Source organism: Mercenaria mercenaria, chromosome 10 (genome assembly GCF_021730395.1).
Source record: "Mercenaria mercenaria strain notata chromosome 10, MADL_Memer_1, whole genome shotgun sequence".
In the NCBI taxonomy this organism is placed as follows: Eukaryota; Metazoa; Mollusca; class Bivalvia; order Venerida; family Veneridae; genus Mercenaria; species Mercenaria mercenaria.
In genome coordinates, this window is record NC_069370.1 from 71,763,033 (window position 1) to 71,789,791 (window position 26,759).

At 36.8% G+C, this 26,759-nt stretch overlaps 2 protein-coding genes across 6 annotated transcripts in view; one reads left to right on the plus strand and one right to left on the minus strand.

The window, feature by feature from the left end:
* Positions 1–19,242, minus strand: part of LOC123561318 (TBC1 domain family member 5-like) — a 75,121-nt gene extending 55,879 nt beyond the window's left edge. For 4 of the 5 annotated variants that reach the window (XM_053553350.1, XM_053553347.1, XM_053553351.1 and 1 more), the window contains exon 1: positions 18,973–19,242. The gene's annotated coding sequence lies outside the window, so the exon portion shown is untranslated. The remainder of the gene's footprint in view (positions 1–18,972) is intronic. The other variant, XM_053553352.1, reaches the window with a different exon arrangement.
* Positions 1–26,759, plus strand: part of LOC123561319 (protein NCBP2AS2-like) — a 116,756-nt gene that overhangs the window by 62,694 nt on the left and 27,303 nt on the right. The gene's annotated exons all lie outside the window — the stretch shown is intronic.

Consider the following 26,759-nt stretch of genomic DNA (forward strand, 5'->3'; position numbering starts at 1 on the left):
ACTACTGGTATATTTCTAATTCTAATATGCTTGTCTCTGTTAAAACACTCTTAGGCTAACATGACGTCACGTAAACGTGCGAGGACGTCAAAGTTTTGTTGCGACCAAGAAAGAGCGCTTCAATATTCCATCTACTGTTTTAGATTAAGGGCATATTAGAATCATAATAATTTATAGCAAAATCGTGTTTTAACACTATTTATACACTCGGACGGTAATACGTCGTACAAATAATTTCACTCGGGCTGCACCCGCGTGAAATTATTACGCCCGACGTATAACCACCCATTGTGCATAAATAAGTGTTAAAACACTCTTTTGCTATAAATTATTTCTTAAATAAAAAATCCTTTTATTAACACCAATCAGTGATTATTTAAAGACAAGAAAGTTTCTGAATAAAAGCCTTCTTTTCAAAGAAAACTGTTGCCAAAATTTGTGTGCGTGTGTGTGTTTGGTTTAACGTCTTTTTCAACAACTTTTCAGTCATATAAATGACCATGTCTACTTGTAGCAGTGAGCACAATGCCGGACTTTATAGTGCAGCCTAACTAGAATATCACGCCGTAGACACGTGACATGATACCCCACCCAGTCACATCATACTGACACTGGGCTGACCAGTCCTAGAACTATCTTCTTAATGCAGAGCGCCAAGCGAGGAAGCTACCAGTACCATTTTTTAAGTCTTTGGTATGACGTAGTCACCGGGGATCGAACCCCAACCTCCCGCACTTGAAGCAGGCGCTCTACCACTAGGCCAAAAATTGCAAAGCTCAGAGCATGGAGACAAGTCTCAGAATGCATAATATCTTGCCATTGGTCAGTTTCAAAAATTGTGCCCATAAGCATTCATTAATCACATCCTGGGGTTTTGAGACTGGTACATGATCTCAGTTTTATAACAATATGTATAAACCCTGTTCTATTTTCTAAACAGACAAATTTTGAACTTTGTAGACAACCAGGCCACAACTGACCAAGACTGCATGATAATTAAAAAATCCATTTTTTTTTTACTTTGCAACTTTTATTTTTGACACAAAATTAGCTCAGTTAAGAGTTTTATTAAGGGATAATTGTTTGATCTTCATCAGAACTGATTTCAAAGTATCATAATGCAACACTGCCATTGGTTGATTTAAATGTTGGCCTAAAAAACAGTCAATCAGATACAGGATTTTTGAGACTAGTCTCAAAACTATAATCTTGGCTTTTTCTCTCATAATGAAAACGTTGATGACTCTCCCTTTAACTTACACTGGCACTTTTGCTTTTTAGAACCTTGGCTTTGATAAAATCTGTAAGAAAATCCTTTGGAAGCAACATAACAGCAGACTCCCTTTGACTGAGTCTGTTCATGAGAGGTAATAAAATGCCATGTGCAACACCCCCTAGTAATGGCTTAAGCATGTACACTAAATGGACACCATGATCCCAACAAGAGCTCCTCAAAGCAGGGCAATATACACCCGAATTTCATGATCAGAGGAGGAAGCAAAATTTAATGTGAGATATTTGTGTGTGTGTGTGTTGTGGAGGGGTATGTAACCTAGCAGTGAGTGGGGGTTTTGGAGGTGTTTTTTTGGCTGTTATGACAAAAGGGATTAGGGGGAGGGGAGATGGGTTGATGGGGAGGTTAATGTGTGTGTATGTTTTAAGAGGGAGTGGGGGTCAATTTTGCACTCTTCAAATCGTCTCATCACCTAAGCCACCTATATTCCAAGTTTAAAGCCAATACCTTGAATTGTTTTGAAACTGTGCTATGGACACAAAATACAGAGAACAGATTTGACATTTCAACTCAATTTGTGTCCTTGACCTTTAATCCAACGACTAATTTCATGAGGTCTGCATAACTTCTCATTGCTACCTACAATATGTCAAGTCGGAAGTCAATACATGTACCTTGAATAGCTGTTAATTCTTTAATGCTCCAGACATGAAATATAATGGACAAATCTGACATTTGAGTTCAATCTGAGATCTTGACCTTTGACCTACCAAACTGGTTCATGCTCTCATGGTCTCATCGTCACATACAGTCAAATTTTGTCCACTCAAACTTGACAGGACAGGCAAAATTAGTTCAAGTTATCAGTGAGTTCCAGCCATTAACAATATATATTTACAGGGATTTTGCCGGGGCCTGACGATGAGTTCGAGCCAAGCGTGGTGCTTGAATTATCTGGTTCGAGCGTTTGACTGTACCTTAGTAGAGTAAAGTATAAGGGTGCACTTATACTTCCTTCCTATTGAGCTAGCTTTTATAGCGACATGGTATAGTGTCTGTGGATCAATTCCCGGTCAGTGCTGAGGTAGTTTCAGGGTGTTACATACGTATATATCAAGATTGCAATCATATTAAGTTAAGCTAAAGACACAAAATATAAGACACATTTGGTCTTTGAGCTCCATTTGTGACCTTGAACAATGGCCTACTTACATGTTTCATGCACTGTACACATCAACTCATCGCCACCTACCTACCTTTGCAGTTAACACCTTGAATGGTTATTAAATTGTGCTTAGGACACAAAATATGACAAACAGACAGACAGACACAGACAGACAGATGACATGCTATCACATTATACCTCAATTTTTCCAAAACAGGCATATAGAATAAAACAACATCAAGTCCAAGTAAGGGAAGACCCTAGAGATGTCAGTTTTGTGCTTCCTCAGAACAGGGGACATACTATCTACCTGCATATCCCAAAAGTCTTTGTAATACTCAGATTCTTGGTTTTAAATGATCAACACTGTAGAGTTGCAGTATACAAAGAAAGCAACTTTTGAAGGCCAATCATTCCCAGATTTATCTCTTTTAACTCATTTACATCTACCCCTACATGGACAGATGGAGAGACACCCTAATGTTAAGTATACATAAATCTAATTATCTGTTTTATCATATGATTTCCAACAAATACTCTCAGTGAAGGCCAGTTATAGTTTATTTTCAGCTTATAAATGATGTAAAATCATTGCCAGACTGACAGATGACAAAATCATAGGCAGCAATTCTACACATCTTCATCAAACTGGTGATAACAATTCAAAATAATTGTCTGACTTAACAAACCCGCATTATTAAGCGGAATATAAACTATAACTGGCCTTCAGAGAGAGTATTTGTTGGAAATTGGATGATTGTTACAATAAGTTGTAATATTCCATTATTATCACTGCATCTGTCACAGTCACGATTTATTGATTCAAGGGCAAAATAATTTTCTGTAAACCATTTCACATTAAGATGTCATTGGGGGCAATTATTATGTCATTGGGGTAATTCTCAGACAATTTATTAATACTAGTGAAAGAAAAATATCAAAATAAAAGCAAAATAAATTTATTGGAAGATCCTTTGGAAGCAAAGAAGTCAGAAAGAAAGTTGGTTTTTGTTACATTTAACATCACACTAGTCATATGGCTACTTTTCATTTTTTACTGGAAGAAGACCCCAGGACCTGGTGTTCAACTTGTGCACTATTTCAGGCACAAACGAGTCTCTGGATAGTGCTAGGACTGGTCAGCCCTGAGTAAATTCTTCTCCTTCCCTCCAGAGCATGCATGTCGCAGAGAACAGGGCACAGGGCATGGCTAGATGTAGGACCAAAACAACCGTCGGTGTCCTGACTAATCCGGAGGGAGTGGCCCTAAAAGGGACTGTTTGTGAAAGGAGCTACATACTTGGCTGATGGCCTGCTGTTCAGAGGATACTATGATGGCCTGCAGATCAGACGGCATGTAGAGAAGACCCCGAGCTGCCCAATCCCTACGCTCAACGTGGGGTGCTGGAGGGGAATGGTACATCGACTCTACAGTGACAGACCACCAACGATGACAGCAGCAGCTTGCGGCACCTACTACTCCTGTAAGGACGTCCTCTTGCAACCACGTCTCTTTACGGGTCTCTGTCATTTATGGTCTCATTGGCCATGACATTGATTCACTTTTGGCTTCAAAATTATTTGGACTTTTTGGCCTATACTCTACGGAAATTGCGTAAGGGTAAATTTTCTTCACCACTCTGGCTTCAAAAATTATCTTTAATGGCATGCCTGGTGACATGCACGGGGTCTATACTCTTACAAAGCGTAATGCTATACTGTGCCCAAAAGGGCGGATGGACCCTTATCAAACATAAATACTGGCTGACTGACTGTGTAGAACAACTGGCCTTCTGTAAGTCAGCTGGGTGGCTTCCTCACATGAAAGAATTCTAAGAAAGAAGATAATGGCAGACTAGAATTGAGTATTTTTTCTGAACAATTCAGTCTTATTGCTGTTAGATTATTAATGCCACTTTTAAAATAATTCTAGCATAAAACTGCTGTTCTTGTCCCTTTTCAGGGGTGCTTTAAAAGGAGAGTAATGTGTTTTAACAGAGATTCTCACACTCATGTGCTGTTAAAACACCTTTTTATATATGTGCACTCCATGACAAAGCGCAAACATGTTACGGCCCAAAAACAGATAATTTAAAGGGAAATGATATGTCAACATCAAAAAACAATGTTGATATTCCCTCGCATTCCATGGATATTTAATGACGTTGAGGAACAATATATTCATTTATTACTTTTTACACGTTTTATGCTAAAATAGCATTAGCGCATGTTCATTTGTGCTATAACAACTTCAAAATCCGTAGGGATAAACTAGCACCAATTCCTCAGGAGTTGCAGATGTTAATAATGTTATAACACATAAAAACATGCGTTATTCCTACATTATCAATACAAAACCAACAAGGACCAAAAATCTGTATGTCTTTCCAGATTTGGGGGAGACACAAGTATTAGCCAGGCACTGTTAAATTAAACAAGAAGGCCATGATGGCCCTATATTGCTCATCTGAGTAGAGTTGTTTGCTAGAACAAATTTCTTAGCTAAAGCTTTAAAAACAAGAAAATTAGGAGAGTGGCTCAAGGTAAAGATTATAAATGCAAAATTACTTTTGAAATCTGTAACAAAATATTACAGGTGGTCCAAATACTTTCGCTGTAGCTTAAAAAACAAGAAAGTAGGTCAGTAGGTCAAACTGATGATCACTGAAAGTCTGTTTAAAGATCGGTGTGCAAAACTGTACATGTCATCCAAATTTCATTGCTGTATCTTAAAAAACAAGAGCACCGCCTTGCGGGTCTGACGCTCATCTGATTTTTTTTGTATAATAGAAATATTGTCCTACCCATGATTTTCTAAGTCTAAAAAGGGACATCATTCTTGCAAAAAGCAGGATGGAGTTATGTTTCTTGATGTATAGTGTCAGCTTATGATGGTGAAAAACTGTTGCAAGTTTTAAAGCAATAGCTTTGATAGTTTATGAGAAAAGTTGACTTAAACATAATACTCAACCGAGAAAATGATTTTCTAAGTCCAAAAGGGGCAATAATTATTGCAAAAAGCAGGATTGAGTTATGTTGCTTGCTGTACAGGGTCAGCTTATGATGGTGAACAAGTGTTGCAAGTTTCAAAGCAATAGCTTTGATAGTTTAAGAGAAAAAATTGACCTAAACATAAAACTTAACCAAGAAATCTGATATTTTCTAAGTCCAAATGGGGCCATAAATTTTGCAAAAAGCAGGATGGAGTTATGTTTCTTGCTGTACAGGATCAGCTTATGATGGTGAAAAACTGTTGCAAGTTTTAAAGCAATAGCTTTGATAGTTTAGGAGAAAAGCTGACCTAAACATAAAACTTAACCAAGAAAACTGATTTTCTAAGTCCAAAAGGGGCAATAATTCTTGCAAAAAGCAGAATGGAGTTATGTTTCTTGATGTACAGGGTCTGCTTATGATGGTGAACAAGTATTCCAAGTTTCAAAGCAATAGCTTTGATAGTTTAGGAGAAAAGTTGACCTAAACATAAAACTTAACCAAGAAATCTGATATTTTCTAAGTCCAAAAGGGGCCATAAATCTTGCAAAAAGCAGGATGGAGTTATGTTTCTTGCTATACAGGGTCAGCTTATGATGCTGAACAAGTATTCCAAGTTTCAAAGCAATAGCTTTGATAGTTTAGGAGAAAAGTTGACCTAAACATTAAACTTAACCAGGCAACGCCGACGCCGACGACCGCTCAAGTGATGACAATAACTCATCATTTTTTTCAAAAAATCAGATGAGCTAACAAAGAAAGTAGGTCAGTAGGTCACATTCATGGTCACTGAAAATCAGTTTTAAGATTGGTGTGCAAAACTGTACATGTCATCCAAATTTCATGGCTGTATCTTAAAAAACAAGAAAGTAGGTCAGTAGGTCAAGTGACCCCTAATGACTTGAGGTCATAAGGAAATTAATTTAACAAGAGGGCCATGATGGCCCTATATCGCTCACCTGTTATCATTGCACTTGAGGACAAGAAGGTCCTCAGAAAAAATATCTAACTCCAAAGGACAGGAACAACAAAGGAAAGAAATTTAACCAAAAAGAAAAACAAAATTCTTACAAGGTACAGATATGTCAAAATACACCTAAAAATTCGAGGTACCATCCATGTTGTACCACAGAAAAGTGGTCTCAGTTTTTCCCTACGGCCAATAATAAAGAAGTTACTAAAAATAGGCTATTTATAGTAACGTAAAAGGGTAGTAATTCAAAAGAAAATTATTGTAAGATAACAAAAGAAGGATCTGCCAAATAAATCTGTTAACATAAATGAAATTTCAGATCAGTATCTTCATTAGTTACGGAGATATACCCATTTTAAATTCAAAAACAAGAGTACCAGAATGTCACAATATACGCCCGTCACAGCAAATTTCTTTACTCTAGCACCTGTATTTGCAAATGGAATTTTAATTTTGTGGTTGTTTAGTTATCATTGTAAGTCATTTGTTTTTCTAAGACCACAAAAAAACTCCTTACCAGGTAGAGATACATTAAAATACACCTAAAATTTGAAAGTAACATCTATGTTGTACCACAGAAAAGTGGTCTTGTTTTTTCCCTAAGGTCAATTATAAAAAAGTTACAATATAAGTTATTTATAGTAACAACTAAGGGAAGATAATCTTAAAAAAAAAAAAAAAAAAAAAAAAAAAAAAAAAAAAAAAAATCCAAAAAAATATTGTAAGTCCACACAAAAATCTTTACCAGGTAGAGATTGGTCAAAATACACCTCATAATTGGATGTAGCATGCATGTTGTATTACAGTCAAGTGGTCTCGATTTTTCCCTACGACTAGTAATGAAAAAGTTACAATATAAGCTATTTACAGTAACAACAAAGGGAAGTAATTCTAAAGAAGGGAACTGCGCATGACACTTCGTCTCATGATGGTGTATAATTGTGCCAAGTTACATCAAAATCCCTCCATGCATGAAGAAGAAATGCTTCGGACAAAGTCATTCTTGTATCTGACCTTTGGCCTCTAAGTGTGACCTTGACCTTTGACCTAGGGACCTGGTTCTTGTGCATGACACTCCGCCTCGTGGTGGTGAACATTTGTGCAAAGTTATATCAAAATCCCTCTATGCATGAAGAAGAAATGCTCCGGCCAAGGTTTTCATTCTTGTATCCGTTGACCTCTAAGTGTGACCTTGACCTTAGACCTAGGGACCTGGTTCTTGCGCATGACACTCCGCCTCGTGGTGGTGAACATTTGTGCCAAGTTATATCAAAATCCCTCCATGCATGAAGAAGATATGCTCCGGATAAAGTTTTCTTTCTTGTATCCTTTGACCTCTATGTGTGACCTTGACCTTAGACCCAGGGACCTGGCTCTTGCGCATGACCATCCGCCTCATGATGATGAACAATTGTGCCAACTTTCATCAAAATCCCTCCATGCATGAAGAAGATATGCTCCGGACAAAGTCATTCTTGAATCTGACCTTTGACCTCTAAGTGTGACCTTGACCTTAGACCTAGGGACCTGGTTTTTGCGTACGACACTCCGTCTCATGATGGTGAACAACTGTGCCAAGTTTCATCAAAATCCCTTCATGCATGAAGAAGAAATGCTTCGGACAAAGTCATTCTTGTATCTGACCTTTGGCCTCTAAGTGTGACCTTGACCTTAGACCTAGGGACCTGGATCTTGCGCACAACACTCTGTCTCATGGTGGTGAACATTTATGCCAAGTTATATCAAAATCCCTCTATGCATGAAGAAGAAATGCTCCGGACAAGGTTTTCATTCTTGTATCCTTTGACCTCTAAGTGTGACCTTGACCTCAGACCTAGGGACCAGGTTCTTGAGCATGACACTCCGCCTTGTGGTGGTGAACATTTATGCCAACATATATCAAAATCCCTCCATGCATGAAAAAGATATGCTCCGGACAATTTTTTTTAAGAAAATATGATAAAGGGGAATAACTCAAAAAATAGGCAAGGTAGAGTTATTGCTCTTGCACACTGCACTTCCTCCCAATGTGTTCTATCAGTGTATGAAGTTTGAAGAAAATCCCTCCAGTACTTTTGGAGTTATGCTCCGGACAAAATGTTTTAAGAAAATAAGATAAAGGGGAATAACTCAAACAAGAGGGCCATGATGGCCCTATATCGCTCACCTGTTATCATTGCACTTGAGGACAAGAAGGTCCTCAGAAAACATATCTCAGTCCAAAGGACAGGAACAACAAAGGGAAGAAATTTAACCAAAAAGAAAAAAAAATTCTAACAAGGTATAGATATGTCAAAATACACCTAAAAATTGGAGGTATCATCCATGTTGTACCACAGAAAAGTGGTCTCTGTTTTTCCCTACGGCCAATAATAAAAAAGTTACTAAAAATAAGCTATTTATAGTAACGTAAAAGGGAAGTAATAAAAAAAAAAATATTGTAAGTGAACAAAAGAAGGATCTGCCAAATAAATCTCTGACATAAATGAAATTTCAGATCAGTATCTTCATTTGTTACGGAGATATACCCATTTTAATTTGAAATAAAGGGAGGTAATTTGACATAAAATCAGTCCATAGTTATCTACCCTGATTGTCTCAGTCCAACTCATAACAATAATGAAATTTCAAATAAGTCCTATAAGTACTTACTGATATAAATCCATTTTGATTACAATCAGGGGAGGTAATCAGATATAAAATAACTCCGGAACCTACGATTGGATCTGATTTGTCATGGAATCCAAGATTTATTGTTGTTGAAGATATTTTGGAAGTTTGTATCAAATAAAACCATAAATGAAGTATCTATATGGCTGCAAAAGCCAAAATAGCCAATTTTGGACCTTTAAGGGGCCATAACTCTGGAACCCATGATGGAATCTGGCCAGTTCAAGAAAGGAAGCAAGATCTTGTGGTGATACAAGTTGTGTGCAAGTTTGGTTAAAATCAAATCATAAATGAAGCTGCTATTGTGCAGACAAGGTCAAAATAGCTAATTTTGGCCCTTTCAGGGGCCATAACTCTGGAACCCATTAAGGGATCTGGCCGGTTCAAGAAAGGAACCGAGATCTTATGGTGACACAAGTTTTGTGCAAGTTTGATTAAATTCAAATCATAAATGAAGTTGCTATTGTGCAGACAAGGTCAAAATAGCTAATTTTGGCCCTTTCAGGGGCCATAACTCTGGAACCCAAAACGGAATCTGGCCAGTTCAAGAAAGGAACCAAGATCTTATGGTGATACAAGTTGTGTGCCAGTTTGGTAAAAATCAAATCATAAATAAAGCTGCTATTGTGCAGACAAGGTCAAAATAGCTAATTTTGGCCCTTTCAGGGGCCATAACTCTAGAACCCATAATGGGATCTGGCCAGTTCAAGAAAGGAACCGTGATCTTATGGTGATACAAGTTGTGTGCAAGTTTGGTTAAAATAAAATCATAAATGAAACCACTATCGTGCAGACAAGAAATTGTTGACGCACGGACGCACGGACTGACGACGGACGCCGGACGCCGGACGAAGGGTGATCACAAAAGCTCACCTTGTCACTATGTGACAGGTGAGCTAAAAATAGGCAAAGTAGAGTTATTGTTCTTGCACACTGCACTTCCTCCCAATGTGTTTTATCAGTGTATAAAGTTTGAAGAAAATCCCTCCAGTACTTTTGGATTTATGCTCTGGACAAATTTTTTTCAGAAAATAAGATAAAGGGGAATAACGCAAAAAATAAACAAGGTAGAGTTATTGTTCTTGCACACTGCACTTCCTCCCAATGTGTGCTATCAGTGTATAAAGTTTGAAGAAAATCCCTCCAGTACTTTTGGAGTTATGCTCCGGACAAAGATCGTTGCGGTCGCACGCACGCACGGACGGACAGCATTTCTAATATCCCCTTCGCCTTTGGCGGGGGGATAAATAATGAAATTTCAAATAAGTCCTGTAAGTTCTTACTGATATAAATCCATTTTGACTACAATCAGGGGAGGTAATCAGATATAAAATAACTCTGGAAACTGCGAATGGATCTGATTTGTCATGGAATCCAAGATTTATTGTTGTTGAAGATATTTTGGAAGTTTGTATCAAATAAAACCATAAATGAAGTCTCTTTATGGCTGCAAAAGCCAAAATAGCCAATTTTGGACATTTAAGGGGCCATAACTCTGGAACCCATGATGGAATGTGTCCAGTTTAAGAAAGGAACTAAGATCTTGTGGTGATACAAGTTGTGTGCAAGTTTGGTTAAAATCAAATCATAAATGAAGTTGCTACTATGCAGACAAGGTCAAAATAGCTAATTTTGGCCCCTTCAGGGCCCATAACTCTGGAACCCATTAGGGGATCTGGCTGGTTCAACAAAGGAACTGAGATCTTATGGCAACACAAGTTTTGTGCAAGTTTGATTAAATTCAAATCATAAATGAAGCTGCTATTGTGCAGACAAGGGCAAAATAGCTAATTCTGGTCCTTTCAGGGGCCATAACTCTGGAACCCATAATGGAATCTGGCCAGTTCAAGAAAGGAACCAAGATCTTATGGTGATACAAGTTGTGTGCCAGTTTGGTAAAAATCAAATCATAAATAAAGCTGCTATTGTGCAGACAAGGTCAAAATAGCTGATTTTGGTCCTTTCAGGGGCCATAACTCTAGAACCCATAATGGGATCTGGCCAGTTCAAGAAAGGAACCGAGATCTTATGGTGATACAAATTGTGTGTAAGTTTGGTTAAAATAAAATCATAAATGAAACCACTATCGTGCAGACAAGAAATTGTTGACGGACGCACAGACGGACGCACACACGACGGACGACGGACGAAGGGTGATCACAAAAGCTCACCTTGTCACTATGTGACAGGTGAGCTAAAAAAACAGTCTAGGAAATATGATCAGATAATTTTTGAACTTTTTTTTCCTATATAACTCATATAAAACTATGTGACTCTCAGGGCGGGGCCTCTTTTCACCCCAGGGGCATAATTAGAACAATCTTGTTACAGAGCCGAGGCAATGCTACATACTGAATATCAAACACCTAGGCTTTGAACTTTCAGTCAAGAAGATTTTTTTTTAAGTTTTTTTCCTATGTAAGTCTATGTAAAACTTGGAACCCCCAGGGCAGGGCCTCTTTTCATCCCAGAGGTATAATTTGAATAATCTTGGTAAAGGATCACTAGGCAATGCAACATACCAAAATTCCAAAGCCTAGGCCTTGCAGTTTCAGACAAGAAGATTTTTTAATTTATTTTCCTATATAAGTCTATGTAAAACTTGGAACCCCCGGGGCGGGCCTCTTTTCACCCCAGGGGCATAATTGGAACAACCTTGGTAGAGAACCACAAGGCAATGCTACATACCAAACATCAAAGGCCTAGGTCTTGTGGTTTTAGACAAGAAGATTTTTTTTTTTAAATCCTATTTAAGTCAAACTTGAGACCTCCAGGATGGGGCCTCATTTCACCCCAGGGGCATAATTTGAACAATTTTGGTAGGGAACCAAAAGGCAATGCTACAAACAAAATATCAAAGGCCTAGGTCTTTTGGTTTCAGACAAGAAGATTTTTTAAGTTTTTTCCTATACAAGTCTATGTAAAACTTGGGACTCCCCAGATAGGACCTCTTTTCACCCTGGGGCATAATTTGAACATTCTTTATAGAGGACCATTAGATGATGTCACATGCCAAATATTGAGGCTCTATGCCTTGTGGTTACAGACAAGAAGATTTTCAAAGTTTCCCCTATATAAGTCTATTTTAAACCATGTGACCCCCAGGGCGGGGCCATATTTGACCCTAGGGGAATAATTTGAACAATCTTGGTACAGGTCCACTAGATGATGCTACATACCAAATATAAAAGCCCTATGAACTGTGGTTTTGGACAAGAAGATTTTTAAAGTTTTCCTTTCAGTTGTTCTGTATGGAATTCAATTCTTTGAAATTTTTTTAAAGAAGACCATCCAAGGAACATCCCTGTGAAGTTTCATCAAAATTGGCCTGATGGTTTAGGAGGAGATGTTGTTAAAGGAAAGTGTGGACGGACGGACACTGGCTGGACGCCGGACGGTGAGCGATCATAATAGCTCACCCTGAGCCTTTGGCTCAGGTGAGCTAAAAAAAAAAAAACTTGGTATTTGTGTCTGCTATATTCACTGAGTGCCCATATTTGCTGAAAAACTGCTAAATATTGTTTTAAAAAGTTCCCTGTTTAACAAATTGGCCATATATTGCAAATACTCTACCACATGAAACAATCCAAATCTGGAATATAGCAAACTTTCAGCCTTGCGAAAATATCAGATTTTATGTCATTTCATACTTCTACCAAACTCTGCATCAAAGAAAATGAGACAATGGTTCACTCAAGTGGATACTATTCAATAGGCTAGATTATTGTGATAGGTTGCCTGATATTATTTGACTGGCACGTTTTTTACTTACTTCAGTATCATAAATCAATCTGACTATAGTACTGAATGCGTTAATAGAAAATTTACGGTACTGACAGAAGAAATAGAATATTCACAAGTTGTAATGGAATCAGAATATCACTTTTTGAAGAGTATTATATGTTATTATGCTTTAAAATATTTGCCAAGTGTTTCTGGGCCAAACCCTCAGAAATACAACAGTATAATGTTGTTAAAATATAAGAACAAAACTTTTAATAATTGTAAATACCTTAAAAGAGCATATGGATTGAGAGTTGAAATATTATGACACTGTAATTGAGAACATTGGAAAACCCACAACTTACTACTTTTGTTTCATTGCAGTTAATTTATTATTTGCTATCATTTTAGAGAACTAGAAATACATTCTGCATGCCCACGGGCAGAATGTCGAGCCTGCCAGCACCTTTGGCCTCTAAATGTGACCTTGACCTTAGACCTAGGGACCTGGTTCTTGCACATGACACTCAGCCTCAAAACGGTGAACATTCATGCCAAGTTACATCAAAATCCCACCATGCATGAAAAAGAAATGCTCCGGACAAACTTCAATTTGACCTCTGACCGCCAACTGTGACCTTTGAGATAGGAACATGGGGTTTGCGCATGACACTCCTTTCTCATTGAGATAAACATTCATGCCAAATATAAACAAGATTGGTCCATGCATGTCAAAGTTATGGTCCGGACAAAATCGGGCGGATGCACGGACGCACGCCTGCACATACACCGACCCGCCAAAAGTGACGACTATATTGAGCTCACCGCAAGCGGGCTCGACAATAAAACTGCATAGAAACACACAACCACACAATTCATTAATACCTAATGTTTAGTAAGACACACTTTAAAGCAGTATTTAAACCGACATGACATAATCAGCTTTTTGAAGCGCACATAGAAATATGTTCCTTGTCTTTAACATCGTATGCTAGAAGAACTAGTTTCAACGTTAATTCCAAAAAGATGTATTATGTATTAAGTTTAAATGTATAATGTATGTTTTATAACAGAAATTAAGTCTCCATTGCTTCTATATTCTAATTTAAATCTCCATTGCATTATTTTGACTACTGAGAAATTTCTGTTAAAGGAAAGCTTAAAGGTGCAAAATAAAGACAAATGAATAAGACATAAATCTTAAAAAAAAGACTTCACATTTTGAAATATAGTACTAAACATTACGATAGCCGTGCAATATTCCCTTGAAATCAACACATGTACAGAGAAACAAATGATTGTTTCTGTATTTTCTTAGACTGACATGGGGGGTCATTTTGTCCTACTTTCATGTTTATCGCTTTTCCGTAATGGTCGGAAATTCTTCGGGATCACGTGATTTTAAAATTGTTTCAAACGAATATCCATTTAAGACGCGCAACAAAATAACTGTATTTCCATGATGGTAATTATGCACAACTTGCACGAAAAATATGAGATGTACAAAATTTAAATTTAAAATTGACAGTGGCATATATTAGGCCAAGAGAATGTGTTTAATGTCTAAAATCTTATTAAATTAAGGTAGTTCTGCACGTTTGGATAGAATTTTTTTCTACAATGTAGAATTTGCTTAAACTCTGATTTTTCAGAACTTCAGAATATACCTAGAAAATTCAGCAGATAAAAACAATAGGGTCGTGTGCTTGATTTTTTGCTAAACTGATTTGAAAAATGTGGACCTCAGGCAATATTTCATAATGGGAGTCTATGGGAAAATCATAACTTTCATAACATTTTCGCGAATAGAAATTTTTCTACAATGTAGATTTTGATGAAACTTCTCACAGTTGTAAATAAACATTTGGCCTATAATTTCGTGAAATAAAATGTATAGGTCCGTGTGCTTATTTTTGAGATATTTAACAAAGATTAAAGTGAACCGGACATTTCACGCTAAATTTAAGACATTTTTTTATTTTTTTTAACATCTCATATGTTTTAATATCATATTTTGACTTTAGAAATATAGCAACAGTGCCATTATAATAAATTCACTCAGAGGTTTTGATTAAATCATAAAATTATTTTCATTTCCGTACGCCGAATCCAGACTTTATTCTACGTTTTCCGGATAAATGACGTTACCCCATTACTTCCGGTTTATCAAACGTGCAGAACTACCTTAATGTAGCCATGTGTACATAAATAAGTGTATTTAGGTATATTTCAATCATACTTTGTTTCTGCAGTGTAAGAAAGTTACTCATTTATATTCTTAAAATTATACTGAAAAGAGATTAACTGCAAAAGTTTACAGACGAAGTTGTAAAAACACTTTTATTCGGGAAGGGCCTGAATTGTCCTTATGAAAACTTGAAGTTGTAGTATAGCTGTATATTACCTGTATTATAAGAATGATTTTCATGAAGTTTTTGTGAGTTACAAAATTGTTGAATTCCATGTGCTAAGTTTGTAAAAATCACTTTATCGTTTGGGCATATGATATGTTTTGCATCTATTTATAAATTACAGCCTCATTTCGGAGGATTCTTTCGAAAAAGTCCGAAGATGCTCGACGGGTTCGTAAGCAGTCAGAAAGCATACTTTCAGTTTGACATAGGCAACATTTTTTGTTTATTTGTTAGTTATTCTTGAACATATTCATGACTATTTGTCAGAACGGACGCAGTGGGCCATATTTTCAGTAAATAGAAAGTCTCAGCTACAAACTCTGGTTTTCATATACCGGTAATACTCCTTCGGGTTTTAGTAATGGACCTTTAAGATGCTTTTTAAACAAGAAGCAAAATATCAAAGTGAAAGGGAGACAAATCTATGAAGCAGAGAATGCAGTAAAGGAAAATAAGGTTTGATGGAATCTGTTCATGAAAGATAATGTAAAGTACAACATCCCTCACTCCTTTTGCACTAGCTTAAACCTAACTATATATTTATATTGATAATTTAGTATACAGATTGGACTGACCATACTCTCAAATGATCAGAAGTAATAACACACCGAGTCAAAATGCTGGGCAACTTTATGCAACTGTTACATTTGATTATCAGCTGCTATTGTGACAGTCAGGGGGCCTCCGTGGCCGAGTGGTTAAGGTAGCCGACTTCAAATCACTTGCCCCTCATCGATATCGATATGGGTTCGAGCCTCACTTGTGGTGTTGAATTCTTCATGTGAGGAAGCCATCCAGCTGGCTTACGGAAGGTCGGTGGTTCTACCCAGGTGCCCGCTTGTGATGAAATAATGCATGGAGGGGCACCTGGGGTTTTCCTCCACCATCAAAGCTGGAAAGTCGCCATATGACCTATAATAGTGTCGGTGCGATGTTAAACCCAACCAAAAAAAAAAAAAAAAAAAAATTGTGACAGTTAAATAAATCTACAGTAGAAGGACCTTTAACTGGAAGTATAGATAATAGAAAAATACAAGCAATGTAACAGCAGACTTGGTTTAACTGAATCTCACAGAAACCGTACTAGAAATACTGTGTCCTTTTACACATAAATATTTCAAAATTACCTTTAGGACAAAAATCAGCTTTCTGTATGAGAAGTTGATTAAATTAAAGTCAAACTTTCTGTATATTAGAATATAATGCCGTTTATATGTTTAATAACTTTTTTATATATATTTGTTCTATTTTGATAAGAAATTGCCAAGTTAAGGAATCATCAACAGGAGCAGAAATCATTTTGTATAAGAATTTTGGAACTGCACAAAGAGCCTAACTATGAGTATTAATGGAACAGCCAGACCTTCAGCATCTAACTGTAAGGTCTAGACACCAGTCTAAGAATGCTGTCTTGCCGATGGTCAATTTCAAATTTGTTCTCTGAAACAACCAATAAGATGTTTGAGTTTTGAGACTGATCTACAAACTCAGTTTATACCCTAGGAACCTGAAATTTTGAAGTAGATCTATGCAACAATATTTCTATTTCTCTTTAACATGATGTAAAAACAATTCAACCCATGCATAGATAATGGTACTCTCTAGAGAATACTGAATCACCTTCTTTTTCCCAGTATAGTGGCTTGCATGACCAAACTCCAGTGATTCCTATATTTTTAACTCCCTCTAGACTTGAGCAGTCTTAGCATACAGACAATTTTTTATAGATTTATTCCCATTTAATATCTGTTCAAATAAGCATACACCCACAATAAATTTGGTTAAGGTTTACACCAAGCAAAGAAATTGTTGTTACCCTATATTAAAAACAAAAGGGCCATGTTGGCCCAATATCGCTCACCTGAGTTTAGTTGCTTCCTTAAACAAATTTCTTTATTTTAGCTTCACTAACAAAAACTAGGTGAGTAGGTCATGGTAAAGAATACTTAAGATATCTACTGAAATCTGTTTAAAAATTAAACTAGTGGTCCAAATTTCTATGCTGTACCTTCAAAAACAAGAAAGTAGGTCAGTAGGTCATGATTAAGGCAATACAAGATAAATATTGAAATCTGTATTAAACATTATGCTTGTGGTCCAAATTTCTTTGCCACTGCTTCAAAAAAAAAGAATGTCTATGTAAAATATTAGGGACAACCCAGGCGTGATCTATACTGACCCCAGGGTCACGATTTGAACAATCTTGGAAGAGAACCACTAGAGCATAACACATACTAAATATCTAAGCTCTGGGCCTTATGCTTTAAGACAAGAACTTTTTAAAAGTTTTTTCCCTGTACAAGTCTATTTAAACCATGTGCCCCCCGGGGCGGAGCCAGATTTGACCCCAGGGGGATAATTTGCACAGCCTTGGTAGAGGACCACTAGATGATGCTACATACAAAATATCAAATCCCTAGGCCCTGTGGTTTTGGACAAGAAGATTTTCAACGTTTTTCCCTATATAAGTCTATATAAACCATGTGACCCCGGGACGGGGCCATATTTGACCCTAGGGGGATAATTTTAATAAACTTGGTAGAGGACCACTAGATGATGTTACAAACCAATTAGAAAAAGCCCTAGGCCATGTGGTTTTGGACAAGAAATTTTTCAAAGTTTTTCCCTATACAAGTCTTTATAAACCATGTGACCCCTGGGGCAGAGCCATATTTGACCCTAGGGGGATAATTTGAAAAATCTTGAAAGAAGACCACTTTATGATGCTACACACCAAATATCAAAGCCCTAGGCCCTGTGGTTTTGGACAAGAAGATTTTTAAAGTTTTCCCTATGTAAGTCTATGTAAACCATGTGACCCCCGGGGCGGGGTTATATTTGACCCTAGGGAGATAATTTTAACAAACTTGGTAAAGGACCACTAGATGATGCTACACACTAAACAATGCTAAATATAAAAGCCCTAAGACCTGTGGTTTTTGACAAGAAGATTTTTAAAGTTTTTCCTTTCGGTTGACATGGCAACCAGACTTCTGTATGGAATTCAATTCTTTGAACAAGTTTTAAAGAAGACCATCCAAGGAGCACCCCTGTAAAGTTTCATCAAAATTGGCCTGGTGGTTTATGAGGAGATGTTGTTTAAAGGAAAGTGTGGCAGGACGGACGGATGCCGGACAAACGGAAGCTGGACAGTGAGCGATCACAATAGCTCACCCTGAGCCTTTGGCTCAGGTGAGCTAACAGAAGTCATGGTTGTTGGCTCATACAAAAGCTACAAACTTAAAAGAGTTTCAGCCCGTATTACATTTATTTCTTGTAAGGAGGTTTAACGACAATTTTTTCCCCAACTGGTCCCATTCCCAAATTAGTGGCAAAAAAAACAACCTTTGCCCCTCCCACACTCCCCAAAATCTGCACTATCACAACTAATAAATGTTATGAGGTAAAATCACTACCAGTTTTTTTTCTTCTATTTTCTTGTTAACAAATTTTTTTATTTTCTAAGGGTATGATATATCTCAATTTATGTGTTTATATTCTTTAAAAATTTATACATTACTATAAGACACTTAGACAGCTCCATTTTGTATAAACCAACAAGATATAAATCCAATATTTCAAGGAATCAATGCAAACAATTTAATTTTATTTGATTAAAGAACATCACTTTCTAATAAACGTTCAGCTGATTTTTCTAATAATCCAAATATAAACATATCAGCAATTATGTATTGTGCAATCTGTCAGTAAATTGCAGTCACTTCGATAAATAAAAAACAAAGTAAATACAATTATAAAACCAAAAAAAGCATTTACATTTCAATATAAAAAACATACTTACAATTAAAAAAAATCATGAGTGAGTCACCGATTTATGAATCACAGCCTGTGAGAAGAATATGGAGAAGTTATCAGCATTCAACATCCCTTACGCCAACACGATCAATAAAATATGTAAATGGCAGCGATATTTTAAATGTCGTTGTCTCCACAAATGCTCATGGTTAATAGAAGACAGCCTTGTCTCCGTGCCATTAGTCTCCAGGGATACTCCGGAAATGTGAATCTTGGCGATACTGTCTGAAAATAATCACAAATCAGCAATTTGGTAACAAAATGTCGCAACTGAAGTAAAATCAAGTAGCACTAATGATCTATATGTGTGCATTTAGAATAGAAATTGTTGCAATAAATACATCTAGACCAATTACCATTTCTCTAGTATAATTGTACTTTATTTCCATAAATTGCTTAAAAAAGCTACTGTGGTATTGGTTTTTGCAAATGGTCTCTTAATGTGCTACAGACCAAATTTGGTGATGATCATCAAGCAGTTCATGAGAAGTTGTTTAAAAGTTTTTCTAATTTAGCTCTAGCAGTCCCTTTAACAATCAAGCGGAACCATTTGAACAAATTTGAGAGAGTACATTAGAAGGACACTACAGACAAAGTTTGATGATGTTCCATGAAGCAAATTATGACTGGAAGTCATTTAAAGTTTTTTTTCCCTAATGGTCCCTAAAATCAGTCAAGCAGAATTGTTTGAAAAAAATCGAGAGAAGACTGTAAAAGGATGCTACAGACTAAGTTTGGTGATGATCGGTCATGAGGAGAAATTGTTGAAAGGTTTTTAGCTCTAGCAGTCCCTTTAACAGTCGAGCGGAACCATTTAAACAAATTTGAGAGAGAACCTTAGAAGGACACTACAGACCAAGCTTGGTGATGTTCCATCAAGCAAAGCATGATTTGAAGTCATTTAAAGTTTTTTTCTATTTTTAACTGTAGCGGCCCCTAAAATCGGTCAAGCAGAATCATTTGGAAAAAATTGAGAGAGGGTCTTATCTTATAAGGATGCTAAAGACAAATTGAGATAACCCATCAAGCAATTCATGAGAAGTTGATTAAAGGTAAAAAGCTAATGCCAGAAGATGGATGACAACAGACTATGTACACAGCCCCATCACAATACCTCACCATGAACATTTGGTTCAAGTGAGCTCAAAATATAACTTCATATTTATTTGTTGTCAATCAAACTACATTTCAACATGCAGCTTATTAGGGTAACAGTTATTTACGAATTTCAAATTGCATACCAAATGATTCAGGAGACACAAGTTTTGCAAATCTACAGGATGGCTAAAAGCAAACAGCAATCAAATTAAGAAAAATATTGTTAGTAACTTACAGAAACAAGTGGGTCATGATAGCCCTATATTCACTCACATGAGTATATTTGACAGAATGAATGAAGTGACAAAATATTGACGTGCTGTTTGGAATTTTTTTCAATTCTCCTTCATAACCAAAAAATATTACTCACTGTCAGTAGACATATGGATGACATTTTTAGAAAGATCAACTACCCCTTCACAACTTAGATTGGCATTATAATAACACCAAGTGTTGCTTTCCAAGAAAAAAAGTACATTAATTTGTGCTGGTAAAATGTCAAAGATAACAATAATTAAAAAAAAACCCTGAATTTATGGCAACCTGTGAGTGAATTAAAAAAATCTACAAAAACATTAAAGAGCAGAGGACAGCAACACTTGACTATTAAAAGCCATGTGTATGAATACCAAAACTGCAAAAGAAGCATAACTTTGTGGAGAATGAATTACATCATTACAATTAACAATTTTGGTAAACTTTAATCCATTCCCAGTAGTGGGTACCAAGACACTAGCTTACAATGCATTTGATAAAGGGGCATACCCTGAAATCCCGAAAATAAGCCGGTTTTGAAAATAAGCCAGTCTCGAAAATAAGCCACCATTTCACTACAGGCAAAAAGGGCTCATAAATTAGCCGCACTCAAAAATAAGCCGTCCACCTTTTTTATTAATCCCCCGCCACAAGCGGTGGGGGGTTATAGGAATGGTCTCCGTCCGTCCTTCCATAACACTTTTGTGTCCGCTCCATATCTCCTAAACCCCTTGAAGGATTTTCATGAAACTTGGGTCAAATGATCACCTCATCAAGACGCTGTGCAGAACCCATCAGTCAGCCATGTCGGTTCAAGGTCAAGGTCACAACTCAAGGTCAAAGGTTTGAGCCTACAATTTCGTGTCCGCTCTGTATCTCTTAAACCTCTTGAAGGATAATTATGAAACTTGGATTAAATGATCTCCTCATCAAGACAATGTGCAGAACTCATGAGTCAGCCATGTCGGCTTAAGGTCCAGGTCACAACTCAAAATCAAAGGTTTGAGCCTTCCATTTTGTGTCCGCTTTGTATCTCCTAAACCTCTTGAAGGATTTTCATCAAACTTGGGTCAAATGATCACCTCATCAAGATGATGTGCAGAATTGATGAGTCAGCTATGCCGGCTCAAGGTCAAGGTCACAACTTAGAGTCAAAGGTTTGAGCCTTCCATTTTGTGTCAATTCTGTATCTCCTAAACCCCTTGAAGGATTTACATTAAACTTGGGTCAAATGATCACCTCATCAAGAACTCATGAGTCAGCCATGTCAACTCAATGTCAAGGTCACAACTCAAGGTCAAAGGTTTGAGCTCTGTATCTCCTAAACCCCTTTTAGGATTTTCATGAAACTTGGGTCAAATGATCACCTCATCTAGACGATGTGCAGAATTCATGGGTCAGCCATGTCAGTTCAAGATTAAAAATATAAAGCTCAATTTCACAGTATTCCACTATGAAATGCTACAGGGCAAGACTTAGACAAAGAGCGAGTCTTTATAATCATAACATTTATTTTCAGAATGTTTCATCAACCTGCCTATATTAAGAATATGTATATTTAACACTTTCATACATTAATTAATGTGTGTTTGTGTGTGTTCGGGTTTAACGTCTTTTTCAACAATTTTTCAGTCATATAAACGACGGTGTCTACTTGTAGCAGTCAGCACAATGCCCAACTTTATAGTGCTGCCTCACTGGAATATCAGGCCGTAGACATGTGGCATGATACCCCACCCAGTCACATTATACTGACACCGGGCTGACCAGTCCTAGCACTATCCCCTTAATGCTGAGCGCCAAGCGAGGAAGCTGCTAGTACCATTAATTAATTTTCATAAATTAATGTCTCAACAATCTGGCTATACAGTCAAACTTTGTTCGCTTGAACTCAGATAATTCAAACGTCACCCTTTACTTAAACTCATGATCAGGTCCGGGCAAAATCCCTGTGTAATGTATATTATTCATTGGCTCAAACTGCCTATAACATGAACAAATTCTGTTTGTCTCAATGAGTTCAAGTTAACGAAGTTTGACTGTATTGAGAATATGTATACAATGTAGTTAACATGTTCATTCATTTATTTTCAAAATGTTTCAACAACCTTTGTTTGTTTGCATTGGGTTCAACACCATTTTTCACCTGGCTATATTGAGAGTATGTAGATTTAACAATCATTCATTTATTTTCAGAATGTTTCATCAACCTGGCTATATTGAGAATGTGTCAGTGAGACTGTCAGAAGTGCTTGCTGATATAGGGGTAGATGAGAGAATTGTAACAAAGAGAAGAAGAGAGACATACCTGCTAGAAGAATCTATAGGATCAATATCAATACAATTACAGGATCTCAAAGGCTCATTATACTATTTAGGCAGCAGGTCTGAAGGCATGACTACAATAGGACTTTCTTCAGACACTGATCAACTTCTCTGTTTTAACAGCTTTAATGTGATACAAGACTGGTGTGACTGGAAACCTGGTGTATCCAATTACTTGATGATACAGGATGAGACTGTATCACCTGGTTATTGTCTTCTACAACGTCTGAGAAACGATGCTCCTCTTCCATACAATGATATACTTAATGAAGATTATTTCAGAGACAGAACAGGAAGAATACTTTTAAGTAATACATTTATATCTGCAGTAGCTGCTAACATTTATGGGGAAGCAGTAAGAAACGGACCAGCATTTACAGAAGCAACACCTAGGTGTACTGATATTGACTCTGTTGATGCTTTCTTCTGTAAATCATGGTCCCTGCAAGCTAGACAATGTTTAGACTGTCAAGGGCAGTGGCCTTCAGATGATATGAGGAGATATTGTAGCAATACTGGATGTTTTGTTGTTCCAGTTGGAAGCAAGGACAGTGAAAATGAGGAGCTTGAATGGAGAGTATCAACTTGTCTAGCAGAAAGGTTTTTAATGTTCAATCTTAATATTACACAGATTCGATGTTATGTCTTGATGAAGATGATGTTGAAAACATTCTTCAAGCATCCACAATTTGAAGATATCATTTCAAGTTTCATGTGTAAAACAGTGCTATTTCATTGTATTGCAAACACACATTCTAACATCTGGAAAGAACATAACTTACTGGCATGCCTATCATTATATTTGTGCTGTACCATAGTATTTTAAATGAAAATTGTCCACATTTCATCATACCTGAAAATAATTTAATGAGAGGGAAGATTTCACCTCAAGTCAAACCTCACATTCTTGATATACTTAGGTATATTATACACAGTGAAGGAAGAGCATTACTGGGGATTAAGTGTGATGATCTAGGTTCAAGGCTTCTGCTGAAACTGAATAATTTATTCACATTTAAAACATGTGAAATTGTTTCAGGTACCTTAGTTTATCAAAGTGCACTGGCAACTGATGATATCATGAAAACTTGTCTACATCCTGTTATAAACGAATCATGTTCGTAAAATAGAATGTAAAACTATGCCTATGCAATCACTTTACTTGCCAAAACGTATTTTCAAGTTGTGTTAAACAGACAGACTTTAAAAAAATAATCTTGAGACGGCTATGACCGTCCTCAAATTATCGCTCTCATAGTACAACTGCTTGTACAGCAAAGCCCCCATTTTTAGCTCACCTGAGCAATGCTCAGGTGAGTTTTTCTGATCGCTCGAGGTCCGGCGTCCGGCGTCTGTCTGTCGTCCGTCAACATTTAGCTTGTGTAGGCTGTATTTTTTAACTGATCTTCATGAAATTTGGTCAGAATGATAACCTTGATGAAATCTAGGCCGAGTTCGAAAATGGGTCATCTGGGTTCAAAAACTAGGTCACTAGGTCAAATCTAGAAAAAACCTTGTGTATGCGATAGGGGCTGTATTTTTCAGTTGATCTTCATGAATTATGGTCAAAATGATTACCTTGATGAAATCTAGGCTGAGGTCGAAAATGGGTCATCTGGGGTCAAAAACTAGGTCACTAGGTCAAATAAAAGAAAAACCTTGTGTATGCGATAGTGGCTGTATTTTTCAATGAGCTTCATGAATTACGGTCAGAATGATTACCTTGATAAAATCTAGGCCGAGTTCGAAAATGAGTCATCTGGGATCAAAAACTAGGTCACTAGGTTAAATCAAGGAAAAACATTGTGTATGCGATAGGGGCTGTATTTTTCAACTGATCTTCATGAAATTTGATCAGAATGATAACCTTAATGAAATCTAGGACGAGTTCAAAAATGGGTCATCTGGAGTCAAAAACTGGGTCACTAGGTCAAATCAAGGAAAAACCTTGTGTTTGCGATAGGGGCTGTATTTTTCAATTAATCTTCATGGATTTTGGTCGGAATGATTACCTTGATGAAATCTAGGCCGAGTTTGAAAATGGGTCATCTGGGATCAAAAACTAGGTCACTATATCAAATCAAGGAAAAACCTTGTGTATGCGATAGAGGCTGTATTTTCCAATGGTTTTCATGAAATTTGGTCAGAATGATAACCTTGATAAAATCTAGGCCGAGCTAAAAATGGGTCATCTGGGGTCAAAAACTAGGTCACTAGGTCAAATCAAAGAAAAACCTTGTGTATGCAATAGAGGGTGTATTTTTCAACTGATCTTCATGAAATTTAGCCAGAATGATCACCTTGATAAAATCTAGGCCGGATTTGAAAATGAGTCATCTGGGGTCAAAAACTAGGTCACTAGGTCAAATCAAAGAAAAACATTGTGTATGCAGTAGAGGCTGTATTTTTCAATTGATCTTCATGAAATTTGGTGAGAGTGATTGCCTTGATGAAATCTATGTCGAGTTTGAATATGGGTTATCTGAGGTCAGAAACTATGTCACTAGGTCAAATTAAAGAAAAAAACTTGTGTATGCCATAGAGACTGTATTTTTCAATTGATTTTTATTTAATTTGGTCAGAATGATATCCTTGATAAAATCTAGGTTGAGTTTGAACATGGGTCATCTGAGGTCAAAAATTAGGTCACTTGGTCAAATCAAAGAAAAAACTTGTGTATGTGAAAGAGGCTGTATTTTTCCATTGATCTTCATGAATTTTGGTCAGAATGATTGCCTTGATAAAATCTAGGCCAAGTTTGAACACGGGTCATCTAGGGTCAAAAACTAGATCACTAGGTCATATCTAAGAAAATGCTTGTTTAATCTCAAGAGACCAATTTTTTGGTCCAATCTTAATGAAAATTGGTCAGAATATTTGTTTCCATGAAATCACTAGGTCAAACATGTTTTACACTGTTATGGTGTGTTTCTTAGGTGAGTGACCTAGGGCCATCTTGGCCCTCTTGTTTCCTATGGACTGAAAGTGCATGAAAACGTAACAATAGTTTTGAAAACAGACCACTGAATTATTCGTTTTAATAAATTTCAGGCATACGGAAAAATGTTTTGTCAAAACTTCAAAAATGAAATAGGGCTTTACTGTTTATAAACGGTTCCCTGTAGTTAAGCATACCATGCACTTATAATAATGTAGGTATGCCCTATTTACTAACCTGCAGACAGAAGTAAGTAAGTCTCAACCGCTGTTAGGGACAAAAGGAGTATTCGTGAATCTGCTTGCCGTCATATCATTCTTGCCGTATTAGCATTTTCCGAAGACATATGTTTTCACAGAGAAACATACCATTTCATTTTCAGTCAAGTGATTCACTGGCCTTCTTGGAACCGAAATCAACAGCGGTGAAAGGCACAACAATGTAAAGGAAAGCAATCCTGCATTATTTTGTAAAACACGGGTTTTTCTTGCCGTATTACCATCCAAGAATTTGCCGAACTTCAGGGTTGGAACCGACTTTTGCAAAAACTGCTTAGAATTTCAGGAAAACTTTGTCTTATGTTTATAGCCCACTATCTTGGCTTGAGCCTCGTAAAAGAATTATTCAAATCGGTGAAAAAATGAAATACTTACGGTGTTTTTAGGTTCTGAATCGACGGATTTGTTTATAAATTTTCTTGCCGTAATACCCGAAAATGACGTCACAAACCACGTGGTATGTACACACTGAATAACGCATTTTCCTTTCAATAAACCCTGCGGATGGTGCACCTGACGACTCTTTAAAACCTTTCAAGTACAGTTATAAACGTCAGAAACGAGAAAAATGTTTTCAATTCACAATTGTTATGACAATTAAGTAATAATTGATAACATAAATTCAGCTTTCGAAAAAGCATGACATGTTTTAGGTTTATAGTTAAAGTGACTGTTTGAGTTTCAAGGTAACTAGAACATCATTTTAGTTCATAGACCGTTCGGGTAGGTAAAATTAAGTTATGTAAACATTTAGTTACAGGTACTTAATTTAACCTTTACCCTGCTAAATTTCTAAAATGAACTGGTCCCTCATTCAATTTGGGCAATACCATTTATTATTCCAAGGGGAGTTCACTGAAAATTTACTGACTGAATAGC